We start from the raw sequence: 19,894 nt of genomic DNA on the forward strand, positions 1-19,894 counted from the left end.
CAACCCCAGACTTCTTCCACCCTGCCACTCATTCACAAAATCAGCCCAGAGGGAGAATAGGAAGTTTGAACCCTACACAGAGTGTTGCACAGCTACAGCACAAACACCTCTGGACCAGCAGCCTTTTCCCTCTCCCCCTCCCTCCCATGGCCAACCCTGAGAAAGAAAAGCAGTGGTGGCTGTTTAGGCTCTACAAGAGATATGCCCATGGCCACAGATGTTTTTTCTTTGCCAGACCGTCAGGGGAGTTGATCCCTGGGGCAGCCTTCTGTGCTTAGAGAGCTGGTGGGTTTTGGCTTGACTACAACATCTTTGAAGACAGGCAGGCTTTCCATGTGGGAATGGGAGGCTTTCAGAACTGCACACGCTAGCTGTAGCAAACCATTTGAAGACAAAAAAAATGGCAGAAATAGGCAAGTTCTCTACAACAAGATCAGCTGCCCTGTGCTCAGTTGCTGTGGGAGTCCTGCACTGGCAATAAATCTTCCTGATTCTGTATACCTGACCTGACTCACGTAATTGTACCACTGCTCCTTCCTTCTCCCCTACTTTCAGGCCGATACAGAGCGGTGTGCTCAGCCGAGCGCACTGTTTAGCCCCTCTTTGGCCGCGCATTTTTTTGACACGCTAGTACCCCTTACACATAGCGTGTGAAAAATGCGTGGCAACCCCCCCCCCCCAAAAAAAAAAAACAACTAATAGCGCTCATCATATGCAAATGCATGTTGATGAGCCTATTAGTTATTCACCCGAAATACAGAAAGTAACACCTGCCCAAAGCAGGCGTTAATTTCAGATGGCACCGGGCAAGTGTACAGAAAAGCAGAAAAAACTGCTTTTCTGTACACCTTCTGACTTAATATCATAGCGATATTAAGTCGGAGGCCCCGAAAATTAAAAAAAAAACTTAAAAATACTTCTTTAAAAAAAAAAATCTGCCCACGGGTTGGAAATAGGATGCTCAAGTTTGCTGGCGTACGTTTTCCGAACCCGTGGCTGTCAGCGGGTTCAACAAAATTAAGCGTCAATTGTCAGACCCGCTGACAGCCGCCGCCTCCTTATTAGCGCTGGCACTAATTTAAATACTGAATCGCACCCAGGAGAGGTGCCTGGGTGTGCGTCAGGAGAGTGGGCACTCACCTCGGAACGCCGAATCTCCCGCGGAGCTTATTGAATCGGCCTGTTTGTCCTCAACTGAGTCCCAAATCCTGGGATCTCAGAGAGCTGTAGGCAGAATCTGCATGCGCCTTTGTTCTAGGGATGTGAATCGTTTTTCAACGATTAAAATTATCGTCCGTTAATGTTAATATCGTCTTAAATCGTTATAGAACACGATACAATAGAAATTCTAACGATTTATCGTTAAAAATCGTTAAATCGTGTTAGTGCGCACTAACGGGAGTTAGTGCGCACTAACTCCCCGTTAGTGCGCACTAACTCGATTTAGTGCGCACTAACTCCCCATTAGTGCGCACTAACTCGATTTAGTGCGCACTAACTCCCCGTTAGTGCGCACTAACTCGATTTAGTGCGCACTAACTGAAAATGATACAAATAAACACTTTCCAGGTCACTGAAGGTCAGTTAGGAATGAATATGTGTTCCTATTGGCTGGCTGCCCTCTTATCTATTGATGTTACCAAGGTTACCACTGAGGTGATGGTTGGGGGGATGGGAAATGGAACTGGAAACTAACGAACACCAACAGCAAATGAAACAAAGTGTTCACACTTCCCAGGTCAGTAAAGGTCACTTAGGAATGAATATGTATGTATGTATTCCTATTGGCTGGCTGTGCTCTTATCTATTGATGTTACCAAGGCTAACACTGAGGTAATGGTTGGGGGGATGTGAAATGGAAACAGTTGGAAGCTTGACAAAAAAAGTAATGTAATGATCAGCACTCACGTGACTAGAACTTGTTTGTTTATTATTTTTGTTAGCAGGCACCTGAAATGCTAGTGCATGTTGAATTTGCCAATCATTGTGCATTTTAGAAAGGTGGTCCTGGCTGGAACTGTAAACAGTTCAAATATATGTAATTGATTGTTGGTAAGTGTATTTTTTAAGTAGCCACACTGGCACAAGTATGTTTACTTTTCCTCCTACTTAACTCACTAGCTCAGCTTTGTAAGAAGGGCTTCTCTGCTTGTGTGTTGTTTTTGTTTGGTGTGAGGAGAGCAGAAACATCAGATCTTTATTCAATCTACTACAGTCATCTCTTACAGTGCCCTATCCCTATTAATACCAGGAGTGTTGTGATCTTCCTGCACACAGTGCCCTAACCCTGATACCAGTCTGAGACAGCTCCCTCCCTGCATTACTAGTGAGAGGCTGGCTTCACAGACAGGGGGGAGCTGCCTGACCCTCACTCCTGACTTCCCCCATGTCCCAGCTAGTGAATGGTGTGTGGGTGAGGGGGGGGGGGAGGATGGTGAAGTCTGAGACAGCTCCCTCCCTGCATTACTAGTGAGAGGCTGGCTTCACAGACAGGGGGGAGCTGCCTGACCCTCACTCCTGACTTCCCCCATGTCCCAGCTAGTGAATGGTGTGTGGGTGAGGGGGGGGGGGAGGATGGTGAAGTCTGAGACAGCTCCCTCCCTGCATTACTAGTGAGAGGCTGGCTTCACAGACAGGGGGGAGCTGCCTGACCCTCACTCAAGCAGAGAAGCCCTTCTTACAAAGCTGAGCTAGTGAGTTAAGTAGGAGGAAAAGTAAACATACTTGTGCCAGTGTGGCTACTTAAAAAATACACTTACCAACAATCAATTACATATATTTGAACTGTGTACAGTTCCAGCCAGGACCACCTTTCTAAAATGCACAGTGATTGGCAAATTCAACATGCACGTGTCTGCTAACAAAAATAATAAACAAAGAAGTTCTAGTCACGTGAGTGCTGATCATCACATGTCAAGCTTCCAACTGTTTCCATTTCACATCCCCCCAACCATTACCTCAGTGGTAACCTTGGTAACATCAATAGATAAGAGCACAGCCAGCCAATAGGAATACATATTCATTCCTAAGTGACCTTTACTGACCTGGGAAGTGTGAACACTTTGTTTCATTTTCTGTTGGTGTTCATGAGTTTCCAGTTCCATTTCCCATCCCCCCAACCATCACCTCAGTGGTAACCTTGGTAACATCAATAGATAAGAGGGCTGCCAGCCAATAGGAACACATATTCATTCCTAACTGACCTTCAGTGACCTGGAAAGTGTCTATTTGTATCATTTTGAGTTAGTGCGCACTAACTCGAGTTAGTGCGCACTAATCGGAAAAAACGATTTTTAACGATTTTTCAATGAAATAATCGTGCCAAACACGATTTTCTTCTCCTGCCACACGATTTCTATCGTTAAGACGATATGGAAAACGATTCACATCTCTACTTTGTTCATCTCTACCCTCCCCCTACTTGCTGCCTTCTCCAGCTCTTCTCTCTTGTTTCCTCCCACATCAGATTTAGACTCCCATCCTGCATGTTGACAGGATGGGAGGGGATGCGGCTGTAGAGCACAGGAAAGAAGAAACAAATCTGTTTTGTTCCTTTTCATGTTCCTCCCTTCCTGTTTCATTGCATGCTGTTTGAAGGGTGGGGCTGAAACAGTAAATAGAGCAGCTGTCTTTTGTTGTCCAAGATTCTGGGCACTGGCTAACAGTCTAGAGGCATTAACTCTGTGGGTGGGCAATGCCCCTGATCCTCTGCTGCTGTGGGGGTGCTCTTTAGTAGCCTGATTCTGTGTCTTGCCAGCACAGTTACCAGCAGAAAATGTCTTACAGGTACTGCGTACTTGACCCTACCAGCCTATTTGCAGCACTGATTGCAGTGGAGAAAGGGGCAACCTAGCCCTTTAGTTAATTTTTATTTTGTTTCTTTTTATGTTCCTTTTTATTTTTATTTCATTTCAATAAATGAAACAAACAGAAATAAATATCAAATGAAACAATAAGAAAACCCAGAAAGGAAAAAAAAAAAACCCTTAATGAAACAAAATTGAATTTTTTTTTAGTGCAGACTCTTATTAGACTGCGCTTCATTCCAAGAAATAATGCTGATCACAAAGTTTATCACAATCTGCATTGCTCTGAGCTGTTTTGCATGCATCTGCATGCATTGCAGCTCATTAATATTTTTCTTAAGTAGGACCACCTGTGGTTTGGGATATTGCCATTGCTTACATGAACATTGTTATTGCACATTAGTATAATTTTAGCGTATATTAAATGCTGAATTATGTGTTTGGTATGCACTGCTGCATTATCACGGCTTAGTATAAAGGTTTCTTAGGAATTTACGCTACTGCCTGACACTACAGGGCTGGACACGCAGTACTGTTTCTTTAAGAGCTTCTAAGATGTAAACTACACCTGGCAGGTACAGATTGTCTGCTGTAGCTTGCTGGTCAAGCACAGAAAATAACCTGCTCTGGTGCAAAAGTTCTTTATAATTAAGGGCTAGTATGAGTGCTTTGGATTGCTTAGTGTTGGTATGACAGGAGGGTCATCTCTGTTATCAGCTAGAGATGCACTAAAATTTGAAATTAAATAGAAAATGTCGAGATTTCCTATTGCATTTTGCTTTATTTTCATATCCAAATGAAAGAAAAATGGACGAAGTGTCATTTGTTTTTCAATTTGTTTAATTTCATATTAGCAATTGGAGATTTCTCCTGCCTCATTTAAACTGTGGCTGGGGTATGAAATGATCCAGTGAGTGTAGGGTAGCTGAGGGGGGTGGTGAGGGGTAATTAATTTTTGTAAGTTGAGCAGGCAGTGCTCCAAAGAGACACATTTTGTTTTTCCTTTTGTTTTTTACAATTTTGTTTATTTCATTTGAATATATAAGACAAAATAAATATAAACTAAAATTTAAAAAATTCAAAAATCAAAACAAAAGTGATTCCAGTGTGTACACTCCTATTACAGCTACTGAAGTTTTATACTTGGCAGTTCGCTGGTTGCTCCTGCGAACTGCTGCAATCACCCTCTGGGCTGAGCCTTCCCCACAGGTTCCCGACATGGGGCAATCCCTCCTGGCTTCTTCGCAGTGGGCCCGCTGCACTTCAACTTTGTGAGACACCACGATGCTCAACACGGCAGGGTGCCACTGACTTCTGCTGGTCCTGCACCTCCTAGGGCATGTGTATGCCTGACATTGCCCAACTTGAAGGGTCTTTGGTGAAAAAAGCCTCAAAGCGCCTCCTGATGACTTCACTTTCTTAGGTCTATAAAAGGCCCTTGCTGACACTCCTTCAATGCCTCGGCAAAAGGTCCCCCTACTCTTTTAGCAGATCATGCTGCTCCAGTTTCTTGTCTTCAGTTTCAGTGTTTCAGCTTCAGTTCCATTGTTTTGTCTTCGGTAACATCTTTGTCTTCAGTTCTCCTTCCCTGCCTGTGCTTCTCCTTGCCTGGCCTTCCCTGCCTATCTGCCCCTGCTTCCCTATTGGATGGTACTCGGGTTTGACCTCAGCCTAATACCAGATACGCTTGACCACTACCTGCCACTGACTACTACCTGCCATTGGATATGCTTGACCGCTGTCTGCCACTGATTACTGCCTGCCATGGGATACCCTTGACCAGTGCCTGACCTGAGAATCACCCGGACCTTGGAATCATATGACCTCGATCTGCTTTGACCCAGCTACCCTAGGACAACTACTTCTGCCGTCAGCAGAGGACCCCTCCTAAGACCAGCACCAAAAGGATCAATCTGAGGGGAATGAGGGCTGGTATAGATGAAGCTCCAGCTGGGCCTCTGCTTTGTCCAGGTCCGGTTGCCGATAGTGAGAACCGGCAGGACTCCTCCCTCCAGTTTTGCCAATCCTGCTTCTGCCCAAAGGTACACTAACACAACAGGTTGCTGAAGCCATAGATCTGGTGAACTTGACATCCTTGCAGGCCATTCTGGGTCTAGCCCACAGGATGCATTAGCAGCAAAAAACTTTGGAACTCCTGGCCACCTCCATGGACTGGCTGTCCACCCACCTGGAAGCTTTGACTACCTCTGTGGTGTCACCTGCACTCACACCAGTACTATTACCTTCTGTAGCCTCCAGCTGTTCTATGCAGTTGCCAGCTCCACCCAGGTACTCCAGGACTCCAAGCATTGTTGAGCATTTTTAAATCAGAGCTGTATGCACTTTAATTTCATTTTATTTTTCATTTTATTAAAATGTATTAATCACCTAACACAAATAGGCCTAGGCAATGAACAAAGCATACATACATAATAAAAACATTAGTTGACACACACTTCACAAACAAAAATTTGGTTTCACAGAAACAAAGAATAAATAGTACCATATAATGGTACTAATAATATATTCGTCACAATCCAACTCTCAAAAAAACTTTTGGTAGCGGTATCAGTTGTTCACACATCCAAAAACAAACGATACTGAAAACCACAATAAATCCAGCATATTTGTACCACCTAGTGTGCAGTGAAAAGGTGCATTTTTTTTCTTAATTTGACCTCATACATAGGCATTATAATTGTTCTCTTTGTTCTCAGACTTTGACAGGTCCAACATGGACGGACAATACTGGAAAAACACATACAACACGATTCCATTCTACGTGTCAAACATCAATGGTCATTTACATTATTGTATGTCCCTGCAAACAATTTTATGTTGGACGTACGAAACGTCCCATTCGTACCTGATTAATTGAACACCGTAGTTGCCTGCTAACCAAAAAAACTCAGGCCCCAATTGTCACACATTGTCTGATAAAAAATCATAGCTTTGTGGATCTGAAATGGCGGGTGATAGATCATATTCATCTATCCGGGAGGGAGGGCGATCCACAATTGCTCCTAAATTTAAGGGAGCAACAATGGATTTTTGCTTTAAACACAGTACAACCCGAAGGTTTGAATTTATCTATCGAGTGGTATTCCATTATTTAAAATGAATGTTATCAATCATCCAGGACATCAACCGATGTGGCAGTTTCTGATTGGCCCTAAAACCTTTAAAAAACGGCGCAAATTTTCGACACTCTTGCTGAGGAAACGCTTTACCGGCAGGTTGGCAAGCCAAGCCGCTGTTCAATAAAATGTTGGTGCTGCATCTTCCATTATAATTGTTTAATGAAATATTGATGTTTTTTTAACATTTGATGACTTTCTCTGTTACTTTACAGCTAAATTTGGCCCCCTGATGAAGGCGAAGCCGAAACACGGTTCCGTCGGGCAGATAAGATGAGCCTTGTACATCTTGGCAGCATGGCGTTTCTTCACGCTAGCAAGCTATTAAGCTAAGTGAAAAATTAAAAAAAATATATAAAAAAGTTGACAAATATATGAACTTTCACATTGGAGCACTGAAGCAAAAAAATGTTTCATTATCTAACCTATGATTAAATACTGGCATCTTACCTTCATGCTATCTAGAAGTTTATAATGCCTATGTATGAGGTCAAATTAAGAAAAAAAATTCACCTTTTCACTGCACACTAGGTGGTACAAATATGCTGGATTTATTGTGGTTTTCAGTATCGTTTGTTTTTGGATGACTAATAATATATTAACAGGAAATCAAATTATCTACTACAAGCAAAACTATTCCCCAACAACTATGCTGTGGGAGTCTCAGTTTAGTGGACTCTTAGGCCGACCTGCAGGAGACTGGGAAAAGATGGTCAATGTCTCTAGTAACTGGCAGGCCGGGAGGCAGATGTTCAGGCTGGACGAGAGGTGCTCTTCACCCTTGAAGCTGGGCCGGCCGCTGGGACTTAGGCGGTAGTGGATCAGGACAGGGAACTGGAACCAGACTAAGACAGTAGGTCAGTACTGTAACAGGGTTCAGGTTCTGGATCCAGGCAGGAACTGTAGCAGGACTCGGGTACTGGAACCAGGCAGGAACTGTAGCAGGACTTGGGTACTGGAACCAGGCAGGAACTGTAGCAGGACTCGGGTACTGGAACCAGGCAGGAACTGTAGTAGGTAAACAGAAACCAAGCAGGTACAGTAGCAGGCAGGCAGGAACCAAGCAGGTACTGTAGCAGGTAAACAGGAACCAGGCAGGTACTGTAGCAGGAATGGAGCGAGTAGCAAGACAGGTCGCTCCGGGGCACAATGCAACAGGGATCCGGTAGGTAAGCCCGTTGCAAGGCAAAGACTGGGTGGCTGCGGCCGGCTTATCAAGGCCGCGGCGTCTGATGTCAGGAATTGGGCGGAGTCACCACTGGCGGGAAATGGCCTAGAAAAGTGCCCAAGTGGCACGCACGTGCCTAGAGACAGAGCGTCCACAGAAGGCTTCCCGGCGGCGCGGCCCCCGCAAGGATGCCACCAAGCAGGCCAGGAACTAGGCCAACGAAAGCGGGAACAGGTCCAGGAACGCGGAGGTAAGGGTCTGGGTGTGGCGCTCGTGGCCAGAACCGCAACAAACTAGACAAAGACTACATATATTCTTTCTCTGTTGGAAAGACCAGCCCTAGCTTGGGCCTCTATCCTCTGGGAGCGAGGGGTTCCCCTCTTGTTCAACTTGAAACAGTTCACCGAGCAATTCAGAATTGTCTTTTGAGGAGCCTTTCCATGCAGCAGCCATGGCTTCTGATTTAATTCACCTCCATCAATGCCCTAGAACCCTGGAAGAGTATGCAATAGAATTCCATCACTAGCTAAAGAGCTCAGATGGCAAGAGGACAACCTAGCTGCAATCTTCCTTGAAGGCATCTCATCAAAAATCACTAACTAGCATATCCCTGCCTCCTTAGAAGAGCTTATCACTCTAACTGGTAAAATTGACTGCAATCTACAGCAAAGGCATGAGAGACGTGTCCACCAGAAAAAAAAAATCACATTGGCACCCTGTTCCAACACCCAAACTCGCCACTGGCTCCTGTACCCTTGACCTCTACTCTTTACAAAGAACTCATGTAATTGCGCCAGAGTCCTTTGGCTCCAGTGGAGAGACTCCATCACAGACACCAGGGTCTTTGCTTATACTGAGCTGGGCTGGGTCATCTTTTGACCCAATGCCATTGAGGCCAGGAAATCCCAATGCCTAGGGTCTTGCAGGGAGATGACCCTAGGCTTATTGTTCCAGCTCCCCTACTACTTCTTCTTGTCACCCTAGAATTGGGTTCCAAATGCTTCTCCATTTAGGCTTTTGTGGATTCAGATTCTGGACGGAACTTTATCTTGAAGAACTCATCCACCAACTAATTCCTATGGTCTGGATGGCCTCTCCCTTGATAATCTCTTCTGTTTATGGAGACCCCCTACCAAGCCAAGTTCCTCTTATGCACTGGTCTCCTGCATCTAGGAAAGCTCAGTTTGCATGTGATCTCCAAGGCCATCCATTCCATTATCTTGGGATTGCTGTGGCTCCAGTAGCATCGACTGCAGTTCAACTGGACTATCCTACAACTCGCCCGATGGGGCTGTGAGTGTATGGATTCCTGCCTAGAGCCTGTTGAACCTCATTGCCCTATGACCATGGCTACCTTACCTCCTGGGCTTCCTCCACAGTATGTGGACTACAAAGATAACTTTTCAAAAAAAAAGGCTGAGATTTTGCCACTTCACCACATGTACGATTGTGGCATTGAGTTCCTCTAAGAGGCCAAGCCCCTGCGCAAACGGGTCTATCCACGTCAATTCCTGAGTCTCGGACCATATTTGATTACATCTGGGAAAACCTGGAACATGGATTTATCTGTCCTTCTTCTTTCCCTGCTTGGGTTGGGTTCTTCTTTGCCATGAAGAAATACAGCTCCCTCAGCCCATGAATGCCATCACAAAGAAGGATAATAAAAGAACTCTTCAACCGCCTACAAGGCACCAAGATATTTACAAAGCTGGACCTCAGGGGTGCATATAACCTTATTTGTATCAAAGCTGGTGATGAGTGGAAAACTGCATGTAACACTTATGACAGACACTGCAAGAATTTAGTTATGCCCTTTGGGCATAACTAAATTCTGGGGTAAATTTCTGGGGCTTTGTAAAGCCCCAGAAATTTTCCAGAAAATGGTTAATGAGATTTTTCATGACCTACTTTACGCTTGTGTGGTCATGTATTTAGATGACATATTGATCAAACATTGCGGGCCCACCACCAAAATGTCCACACCATTCTGAAATGCCTGTGAGAGAACAATCTCTACACCAAGTTGGACAAATGTCTCTTTGAACAAGAAGAACTACCCTTCCTGGGGGTACATAGTTTCTTGTGATGGATTCTGCATGAACCCTGCCAAGGTAAATGCCATCAGGGACTAGCCCAATCCCATGGGGCTTCTGGCTCTACAAAGATTTTTGGGATTTGCTAATTATTATCATCAGTTTATCTCAAACTACTCCTCTGTGGCAGCCCCCTTTATTGCCCTTTCCCGCAAGGGCACCAACAACAAAGACTGCCCACCTGAGGCTCTAGAGGCATTTCAGAAGTTAAACAATGTCTTTGTGGATGGGTCCTGTCTGTGTCACCCAAATCCTATGCTGCCCTTCATCTTGGAAGTTGATGCCTTTACTCTTGGCGTAGGGGCTGTCCTGAGCCAACATACTCTCAGAGAAGGACTTAATCTATGTTCCTTCTTTTTGAAGAAGTTTTCATCAGCTGAGCGTAACTACAGCATCAGAAATTGAGAGCTTTCGGCTGTTAAATTAGCCATAAAGGAATGAGGCAACCTACTCAAAGGAGCCTAACACTGTGTTAGAGTATACATGGATCACAAGAACCTCGAACATCTACATCAAGATAAACAGCTAAATGCAAGACAAGCCCATTGGTCTTTGTTCTTCGCTCACTTCAACTTCAAATTTTGTTATCACCCACCACTCAAAAATCAACAGTCAGATGCTTTCTCTCGCTCCTTCCAGACCGAGAATGTTCCAGAACCTCCTAGATATAGCATTGATCCTGATATGATACTACTGGCTACCATGATAACTGTCCCTCCAGGGAAGATGGTTCAACCTTCCAGACTACATGAGAAAGGGTTGAAATGGGTTCATGTCTCCCATGTCGCAGGTTACCCTGGGTAGGCACAAATCCTTGAATTGCTTCAACAATACTACAGGTCACCCCAAATGAAACAAGACATCAAGGCCTATGTTGTCTCATGTCCCACGTGTGTATGGCAAACAAATGTTGCATGGCCGACCCTGGGGGCTGCTATAGCCATTGTAAACCCACCTGGACCCACCTGTGCACAGACTTTATCTTGGACCACCCTTTCTCAGGTGGTGCCAAGATTTGTCGATATATCATGATGGCACCACCCTTTCTCAGGTGGTGCCACCATGATATATCGATTCTCTAAGATGGCACACTGTGTCTCACTAACAGACCTCCTTTAGCACCAGAACTGGTATGCCTGTTCATTCTCCATGTCTTTCACCTGCTTGGATTGCCAAAGCACATACTGTCAGAGGAGTGCATTTCACCACACAATGTTGGTGCTCTCTCTATAAAAAGTTTGGCATCATACTAGACTACACTACTACTTATCATCCACAAGGGAACAGACAAGAAGAGCTCACCAATCATATTCTCATGACCTTCTTCTGCTCAAATGTCAATGAGTGCCAAGATAATTGGGCCACTCTTTTACCCTGGGCTGAATTCTCTCATAATACCCATATCAATGCAGTCACCAGATCTTCCCCTTTTCCTCCCCTGCCACTATCTGTGACAGTGCCTTCACCAGTGGCTCAACTCTTCACCCAGGAATTGCATAAACTATGGGAAGGACCAATCACCCAATTCAGAAAACCACTGACAGAGCCAAGAAAACTGTGGATGCCCATAGAAGACCAGCTCCTCAGTTTAAGATTGGAGAGAAAGTGTGCTGAGCACATGTCATTTACACATTCCTTCCATATGGCTTCATGTTATGTTAGACCTTTGTCTATTCTCCAGCAACTGGGGCCCGTCACATACCAATTAATGTTACCACCTACACTGAACATACATAATGTATTTCATGTATCGCTACTCAAACCACTGGTGTTCTCATGGCCCTCTAGGGCAGTGATTCTCAACCAGTGTGTCGCAATATACCACTGTGTCGTAAAGCATAAGCTGGTGTGTCACCACCTCTATGGCAAGAATACTGTGCTCCCTTGTCTCCTGCTGGTGCAGCTACTTTTCCCACCCCCTCCTATGCTCCAGTGGAATACAGAAATCTCCTCTTCTAGCTGGGCTGTCAGCATTTTCAAACACAGGCGGAACGTAGCAGCAGAGCCAATTGCAGCACAGAGTGGGCACCTAGAAAGAACACTGGGGGCGGGGGGGGGTATCCGCACATGAGATATGGCCTCTCCTTATTGGAAGATGAAGTGAATTGGACTTGCGCTAGAACAAGAGGCTATGCTGTTGTCATAAATAGGCAAAGGTGCAGGGGCTGATTGAGGAGAAGGAGCAGTGCAAGCCAAATTTGAAGAGGCAAAGTGACAGCCCCTGCAGCCCCAAAAAAGAGAATGAGTCCTGTCAGCCACAGAGACTGGAAGAGGACAGGCTGAAATTGCTGCTGTCACTTGTTCTTCCAGGAGGAGAGAAACAGCATGTGTGTGTGCATGCGTGAGACTGAGCATGTGAGTGAGAGCTAGTCTGTGTGTGCATATGTGTGTGCCTGTGTAAGACTGGGCACGAGAATGAGAGACATGCCATGTGTGTGTGTGTGTGTGCCTGTGTGAGACTGAGCATGTGAGTGAGAGACATCCTATGTATGTGTGCTTATGTGAGACTGAGCATGTGAGCATGAGAGAAAGTATATGTGCATATATAGGAGAGAGAGAGAAGATAAAGTTTATGAGCAACAACCCCACTCCTCTCCTCTTGGTAATCCAAGACAATCTCAGGGCACATAGAAATGAAAAGGTCCCAAGTATGGAGGGCAGGGGGATTTTTTTTTTATCCTTATTAATAATTTTAATTATTGGATATTTGTGTCTGCTGTTTTGAAATGTTTAATTGGTGTTTGGAACATTTTTATGAGTTTTTAATTGTTGGATGTTATTCTATTCTTCAATTATGAAATATATATTTGTTTAATTAGTATGATGTATTGATTTTATATTTCTTGATTTTATTTCATTTTTTTCCTAAGGAATGATGATTCTATTTTTTCCATTGTTGTATTGAATACAGACTCTGGCTTGTTGTGGTTTTCAGTTCAGTTTTTGTCTGCATGTTTCTGTTTATGTTTCTGTGTGACCGAGATGAGTATTTTTAATTGGTTTGGGAGGGAGGGGAGGGTGCAAAAGGCTGTATAGTTTACAAAGCAGACTTCTTTACCCACTGGGTCTAGTTGGAGACAGCTCTTGTTCTCCATTCTTGCCGGATTCCAGCGAGAAATAGCTATTCTCTTTCTCTCCTAGGCCAGTAATAACTGATTCTATCTTTTCTTGCTGGGCCCAAAAGTGACAGCAGAAGAAAAAAGTTTGGTGGCCCCATAGGGGACAGAGAGCACAGTTTATAAAAAGATTATGTAATTTCTGTTCAGCGAGAGTAGTCTTACCTTTCCCTTGTGTCAATCTTCACAATAAAAGTAATAGTAAGGCCTTTGTTTTTTTTAGTTTAACTATGGATTTAGTTCAGCTGTAAATGGTGTGTCATACATGTGAGCATTGTCCATCAAGTGTGTCATGATGGGAAAAAAGTTGAGAATCACTGCTCTAGGGTGCAACCCAAATTACAGGATGTGACTATCAATGGAGATACTGTTTACAAAGATGAAGAAGCTTTGGAAACCTGTCATAAAGGCAAGAGAATTGAATACCTAACTTCTTGGGAAAAACTAAGGCCCAAAAGAAAATTCTTGGGAGCCAGCTTCCAATATCTTGGAGCTCAACCTCTTTATGGAATTCTATCATCGGTATCCCAAAAAACCCAAAGCTCCAGGGAGGGGGCTTAAGAGGGGCGGTACTGTTACACTTGGTGGTCCATGGCCTGCTCCCGAGAACCACCGCACTCACCCTCTGGGCTAGGCCTTCCCTGCTGACTCCTGAGATGGTGCGATTCCTCCTTTCCTCTTTGTAGTGAGCTGCCAAGCTCCAATGTGGCGAGATGCCACCAATGCTCCACGCAGCAGAATGTCACTGATTCCTGCTGTGTGTGCGTGCATCCAACATCACCCTACTTAAAGGGCCCACAGCGGAAAAAGCCTCAAGGCACTTCCTGATTACCTCACTTGCTCAGGCCTAAGAAAGGCCCTTGCTGACACTCCTTCAACACCTCAACAACAGGTCCCCCTACTCTTGCAATAAGGTGTGTTGCTCTAGCATCTTCTGTTCCAGCATCTTGTCTTCTGTTCTGGTGCCTTGTCTTCAGTTCCAGTGCCTCGTCTTCAGTTCCAGTGTCTTGTTCTCTGTCCAAGCTTTGTCTTCAGTTCCAGTGTTTTGTCTTAAGTACCAGCTTTGTCTTCAGTTCTCCTTGTCTGACCTTCCCTTCCTATATGTCCATACTTCCCTTTCAGATGGATAATTGATTTTGACATCAGCCTGATCCCAGATATGCTTGAAGCTGCCTGCCACTGACCACTGCCTACCATCAGATATGCTTAACTGCTGCCTGCCCTGACTATTGCCCAGACCTTAGATTCATCTGACCTCCATATGCTTCGACCCAGCTACCCTAGGAGGATCACCTACACCATCAGCAGAGGCCCCTTCCTAAGACCTGCTGGCCCCAGCACCCAGAGGCTCAACCTGAGGAGAAAGAGGGCTAGTATAGGCGAAGCTCCAGCTGGGACTCTGCCTTCTCTGGGTCTGCCTGCCAACAGTGGGAAACTGCAGGGGTACTTCCTGCAGGTTGGCCAATCCTGCCTTGGTCCAAGGATCTACTAATGCACCATGAAGCTCAGATTTTTCATGGGACTCAGCACAAGCAACATTAGAATAGTTGAGTTTGGACACTGCTATTTGCAGAGCAAGTACTTGCACACTTTGGCAAATTGGAAGTGAACTCAATTGCATAAATCTGTAAACCTTTTACACATGTTTTTGTGAGCAAGTTAATTCATCTATTTTTATCTTGTAAAAATGGAATTCATATGCTAACGAGTTGTGCAACCTCATTATTGAACCTGGATTCTTGACTGAAACTTCTAGAGTTTCAGTCTTGAATATTAAACATTCTGGATCTTTTTAACAACAGAGTAACAAAAAAAAAAAAAAAAAAAAAAAAAAATATATATATATATATATATATATGCAAGGTTACACTTGTTCAACAGATCAGCATTGCTCCCTTGTCCAAATTTACAAACATAAATTGTGCACTTACCCAATGTTCAAGCAATTAGATGTAAAAAGTGTTCCTTTTTTCCAAATGCATAATCCTTTCACTGAATGAGCAGCATTTTCCTGTTGGAAATGGGATTCCTAATTGTGTAAGCCTTAGCAAAAGATTGCTGATTTTCAAATATGAATTCTTAAAGAATTGTTAGGTAATTTAAACATGAAGCTACACAGAAAAACATGTTTTAAAAGAAAACTACCACTGTTACTTTCAGGATTGTTAGGATCCTTTCTTAAGGCAACATACTACAGATGAGGTTGAAATTTCTTATATAGGATGTAGATGCATTGCATTTCATTTACATATTAGTAAAGAGGTGTCAGTTTGGGGATCCCTGTAATTATAAGCCACATTCTTCAGAAATTCCAAGCTGAACTCTATTGAAGTAGGAAATTAACAGAAATATAAATACTAGTTCCTACCTTAAACATTGCAGGAGTTAAACAGGAAGCACAGGTTCCCTCCCTACAAGAACAAAATGGCATTTTAGGTTCAAACAATTTAAGTAGATCCAATTAACATACTCACAATTAAGTCTGGTTCAGGTTCTTAGTATCCAGTCACATAATAATTCAATAATTCACCCTTGCAGGCACAAATACACTGAGGGCCTGATTTCAAAAAGGACTTATACGTGTAAATGTAGCAATTTTCAAAAGTCATTTACCCTAGTAAAGTGCACTTATGCAAGTAAATCCTAAGAACAATTCAATGGCATATATTGTAGCAATTTTTAAAAGCCCACGTACAGGTAAAGTGTATTCACGCATGTAAAACTCATTTTTACATGTGTAAATATTTTTGAAAATCAGGTCCATACTCTCAAAGGTTTAAGACATCATGGGTCTCCTCCGGGTTCTCACAGCTTGGTCCCCAAGTTTCTGGGAATTTCTTCCCGGGATCCCAGTACCCCTTTAGAAGCCCTGAGGACTAATCCAATTCTCAGGGTTGGGCTGCAAGCAAGCCTTTCTGGATTACTTAATTACTTAGAACCAGTCCATGCCTTGAAGGCAGAGTACCATTCTCTTGCCCAACAAGCTGTTGATTTGAGGCCAGCTAGTTTTTTTGCCTTAAAAAAGAAGTTAACAAAAATATTGTATTGTGAGGTAAATAAAAAAAACAGTAGCATTATATAGATAAACAGTAGTGTCTAAGAAAAAACTATTGTATTTGTGATTGAGAGAAAGATTTGAACTTAGTCCATTCTTTGCCTTTGAACTCAATCCATTTTATACTTTCAGTTGGACAAAGATTAAAAAACCAAGAATGTCGACTTTTTTCTTGCAAAGTCAATGGTATGACGATAGCTTCACAGTTTGTGATCTAAATAAAATGTTTTAGAGTCTGATAGAGGGATGAAAATCTCAACAGCAGAGACATCAAAAAGCATCAGGGAAGAGGTGAAAAGGCTAAGAGGTATTTCTGATGTGGGGCTTCTCCACAGGGTGCTGGTAAGACCTGAAAGAACTATCAGTGAAAAAAAAAAAACATGACAGACTTGTATATATTTCCAAGCAATTCTTTTGTGGTGAGCTTCTCATTTCTACAGCTAACTTTGCTAACTATACCAAGAAAGGATAACTATATGGTTTGAGGATTTCAAAGTTGTCAAACACCAACTCTGTAGTCAAGTCTTTGGAAACAGGAAGGGTCTCTGTCCATCAAATCTTAAAAGAATGAAGAACATAACCATCATATTTCTTCAAAAATGCACTTGAAGGAAAAGTAGATTCATAGGTCTTCAGTTAAATAATCTTCAGGAGGAAGTTCAAAAGCCCCAGAGTTTGACTAAATATAAAAAACCTCAATAAGATCAGAAAAGAAAGTTTAAATTCCAGTAAACTTGACTACAGTGTGATCTGAATAAAAAAAATAATGTTCATGTTGGAGATCATCATTGAATGAACATGTGGAACAGGATAGCAGGAGGGGCTCTCGAGTATAACAGGGCCATACACTTGACCTTAGATTTCCACTTCCTCCAATGCTTCTTTGAGTAATGTGGAACCAATCCTTCAACAGGCCTCTCATGGTGTTGAATCATGTGACTGGAAATGTGGACAAGGGAAAACTGGGAAGGATGAGGCATGGGATAACAGGAGTGGGACATGGACTTCCCTATCAATTTGGTCTGACAGCAGCTGGCAAAACCCCTTACACTATACTCTCTCAAATGTAAGTGTTATTCCTTCTTCTTTATATACTGCAATAGAAACCCAAGAGCAGGGTAAAATATAGGCCACAAATGTAAAAATCCCCTCTTATCTACAAGGCATACTCACAGCAATTAGCGATCATGATATATGACTCAATTTATTTTAACAATTATGTCTTAGTATTCACAAAATGGCGGACAAATTCCATCAATCAATTACAATCATCAATCACTGGTATGCAGTATGAACTGTTTTCATAAATATTTTTTGTGAAATGTACTTAAAAGAACACTTAGCTTGTGTGTAGAAGATCCCCAGGATAATTCAAGAAACAACTGAATCCAACATTTGTCCAATGTTATGAAGCTTTGAATTCTGCATCAGGGGGTAACTCAAAGATTTATGGAGATCTGACAACTCAGCCATACAGTATTCCTTTTAAAGGGTAACAGAGATCAAGACACAAAACTTTCCTTGTTTTTGCCACAGCTTTGGAAGGGAGGTGGTAGAATAATAAAGCTAATTTGTACCAGACAATGTTAGCTGATTCGCTGGGATGACTGGGTTGGCAATATTAGGATACCCTGGGGAGCTATTAGTGTAATTGGGTGCAGTCACATCTGAAAAAGGCAACTATGTTGGGATGTGGTGGGGCAACTGAATGGCAGTTTCTGACCTGACTAATGCTAAAAGGTTGGGATGGTACAGTCAGGGATAGCACAGTTAGCTGGGTTAGGCAAATGGGTTTCCAGCGCAATTAAGTTTTGTTTTGTTTTGTTTTGACGCTTGGGTGTTGTCATATGTATGCGGTACGTTAATAAATTTGCAATCCTTGATTTCTCCAAAATCTATGTGAGTCTGTTAGGGTAAAAACACTGTGAAAGAGTTGGAGGTGAATATGACAGAAGGCCAGACATTCAAAGCTGTCCATGTTATTCTACCATCTACTAGATTCTTTTCACTTATTGACCGTCTTTATTTTACTTCTAAGCAATTTCTGGATTATAATACTGGCACAGTAAACATGTTACAATCTGTAATAGCAAGTATATAAAGTAGTTAATATACTTTGAAAGGAAGAGTGACTGAATGGAGTCCCATTCTCCAAGAGTACCAGGATGCTGGGAAATGAATCCTCTAGAACAGAAAAACATAAGTTGCCTTACTGGGTCAGACCAAAGGTCCAACAAACCCATCATCCGTTTTCCAACAGTGGTCAATCCAGGTTACAAGAACCTGGCAAGTACCCAAACATTAAGTAGATCTCATGCTACTGATGCCAGTAATAAGCAGTGGCTATTCCCTAATGGGCTAATTTTCAGAAGCCTGCGCACATAAAAATGGGGGGTTACGTGTGTGGCCGGGCCTTGTGAGTCCTGCTTGCATTTTTGGGCCTGGCCATGTGCATAACCCCCGTTATGTGCCAAAGTGCTGGACATCTCATAAAGGGCGGGCTGAGGGGCAGGGTAGCTAGGTAGGGTTAGGGGTCGGGGAGAAGAGGAGAAAGAGTAGGAAGGATAGGTAGGGGTATAGGGAAGTTCCTTCCCAGTCTCCTTGGAGCAGACTGGGTGGAAACTGTGGCAGCCCTACTCCCATCGCTGCGCGTGTCCTTTTAAAATTTCCCCGCCTGCGCGCGGTGGAGGCCATCTGCATGCACATGCGTGCATGAATGTTAAAAACTACCACACATGCAAATAGATATTGTATTTTATAACATGCATGCGCCGACGTGTTATAAAATAACCACATCCATGTGCGCATGCCGGGAACTGCGCACATGGACATGCGCACGCGGGTCTTAAAATTGACCCCTAAGTCAACTTGAATAATAGCATTTTATGGTCTTCTCCCCCAGGAATTTATCCAAACCTTTTTCAAACCCAGATACAGTGACTCCCCTAACAACATCCTCTGCCAATTAATTCCAGAACTTAACTGTGCATTGAGTGAAAAAAAAAATTCTCCAATTTGTTTTAAATGTGTACTTGCTAACTTCATGGAGTGCCCCATAGTCCTTGTATTATCTGAAAGAGTAAATAACCGATTCACATCTACCTGTTATAGTCCTCTCATGATTTTGTAGACCTTCATCATATCCCCCCCTTTGCCGTCTCTTCTTCAAGCTGAACAACCCTAACCTCTTTAGCCTTTCTTCATAGGGAAGCCATTTCATGCGCTTTATCATTTCGGTCACCTTTGTTTATACCTTCTCCAGTGCAACTATATCATTTTTGGATGTGGCAACCAGAACTGCACACAGTATTCAAGGTGCGGTCTCACCATGGAGTGACACATAGGCATTATGACATTCTCTGTTTTATTACCATTCCCTTCCAAATTATTCCTAACATTCTGTTTGCTTTTTTAATTGCTGCAAAAAACTGCACCAAAGATTTCAATGTATTGTCCACTAGGGATGTGAATCGTTTTTCAACGATTAAAATTATCATCCGATAATTTTAATATCGTCTT

At 43.2% G+C, this 19,894-nt stretch overlaps 1 long non-coding RNA gene across 1 annotated transcript in view; it reads right to left on the reverse strand.

The window, feature by feature from the left end:
- Positions 1-19,894, reverse strand: part of LOC115091106 — a 424,473-nt gene that overhangs the window by 344,259 nt on the left and 60,320 nt on the right. Inside the window, exons 2-3 of the long non-coding RNA XR_003856617.1 lie at positions 15,689-15,731; positions 15,252-15,331 (exon numbers count right to left, since the gene is read on the reverse strand). This is a non-coding gene — a long non-coding RNA (uncharacterized LOC115091106). The remainder of the gene's footprint in view (positions 1-15,251; positions 15,332-15,688; positions 15,732-19,894) is intronic.

The sequence above is a fragment of the Rhinatrema bivittatum genome, chromosome 4 (genome assembly GCF_901001135.1).
Source record: "Rhinatrema bivittatum chromosome 4, aRhiBiv1.1, whole genome shotgun sequence".
Classification (NCBI taxonomy): Eukaryota; Metazoa; Chordata; class Amphibia; order Gymnophiona; family Rhinatrematidae; genus Rhinatrema; species Rhinatrema bivittatum.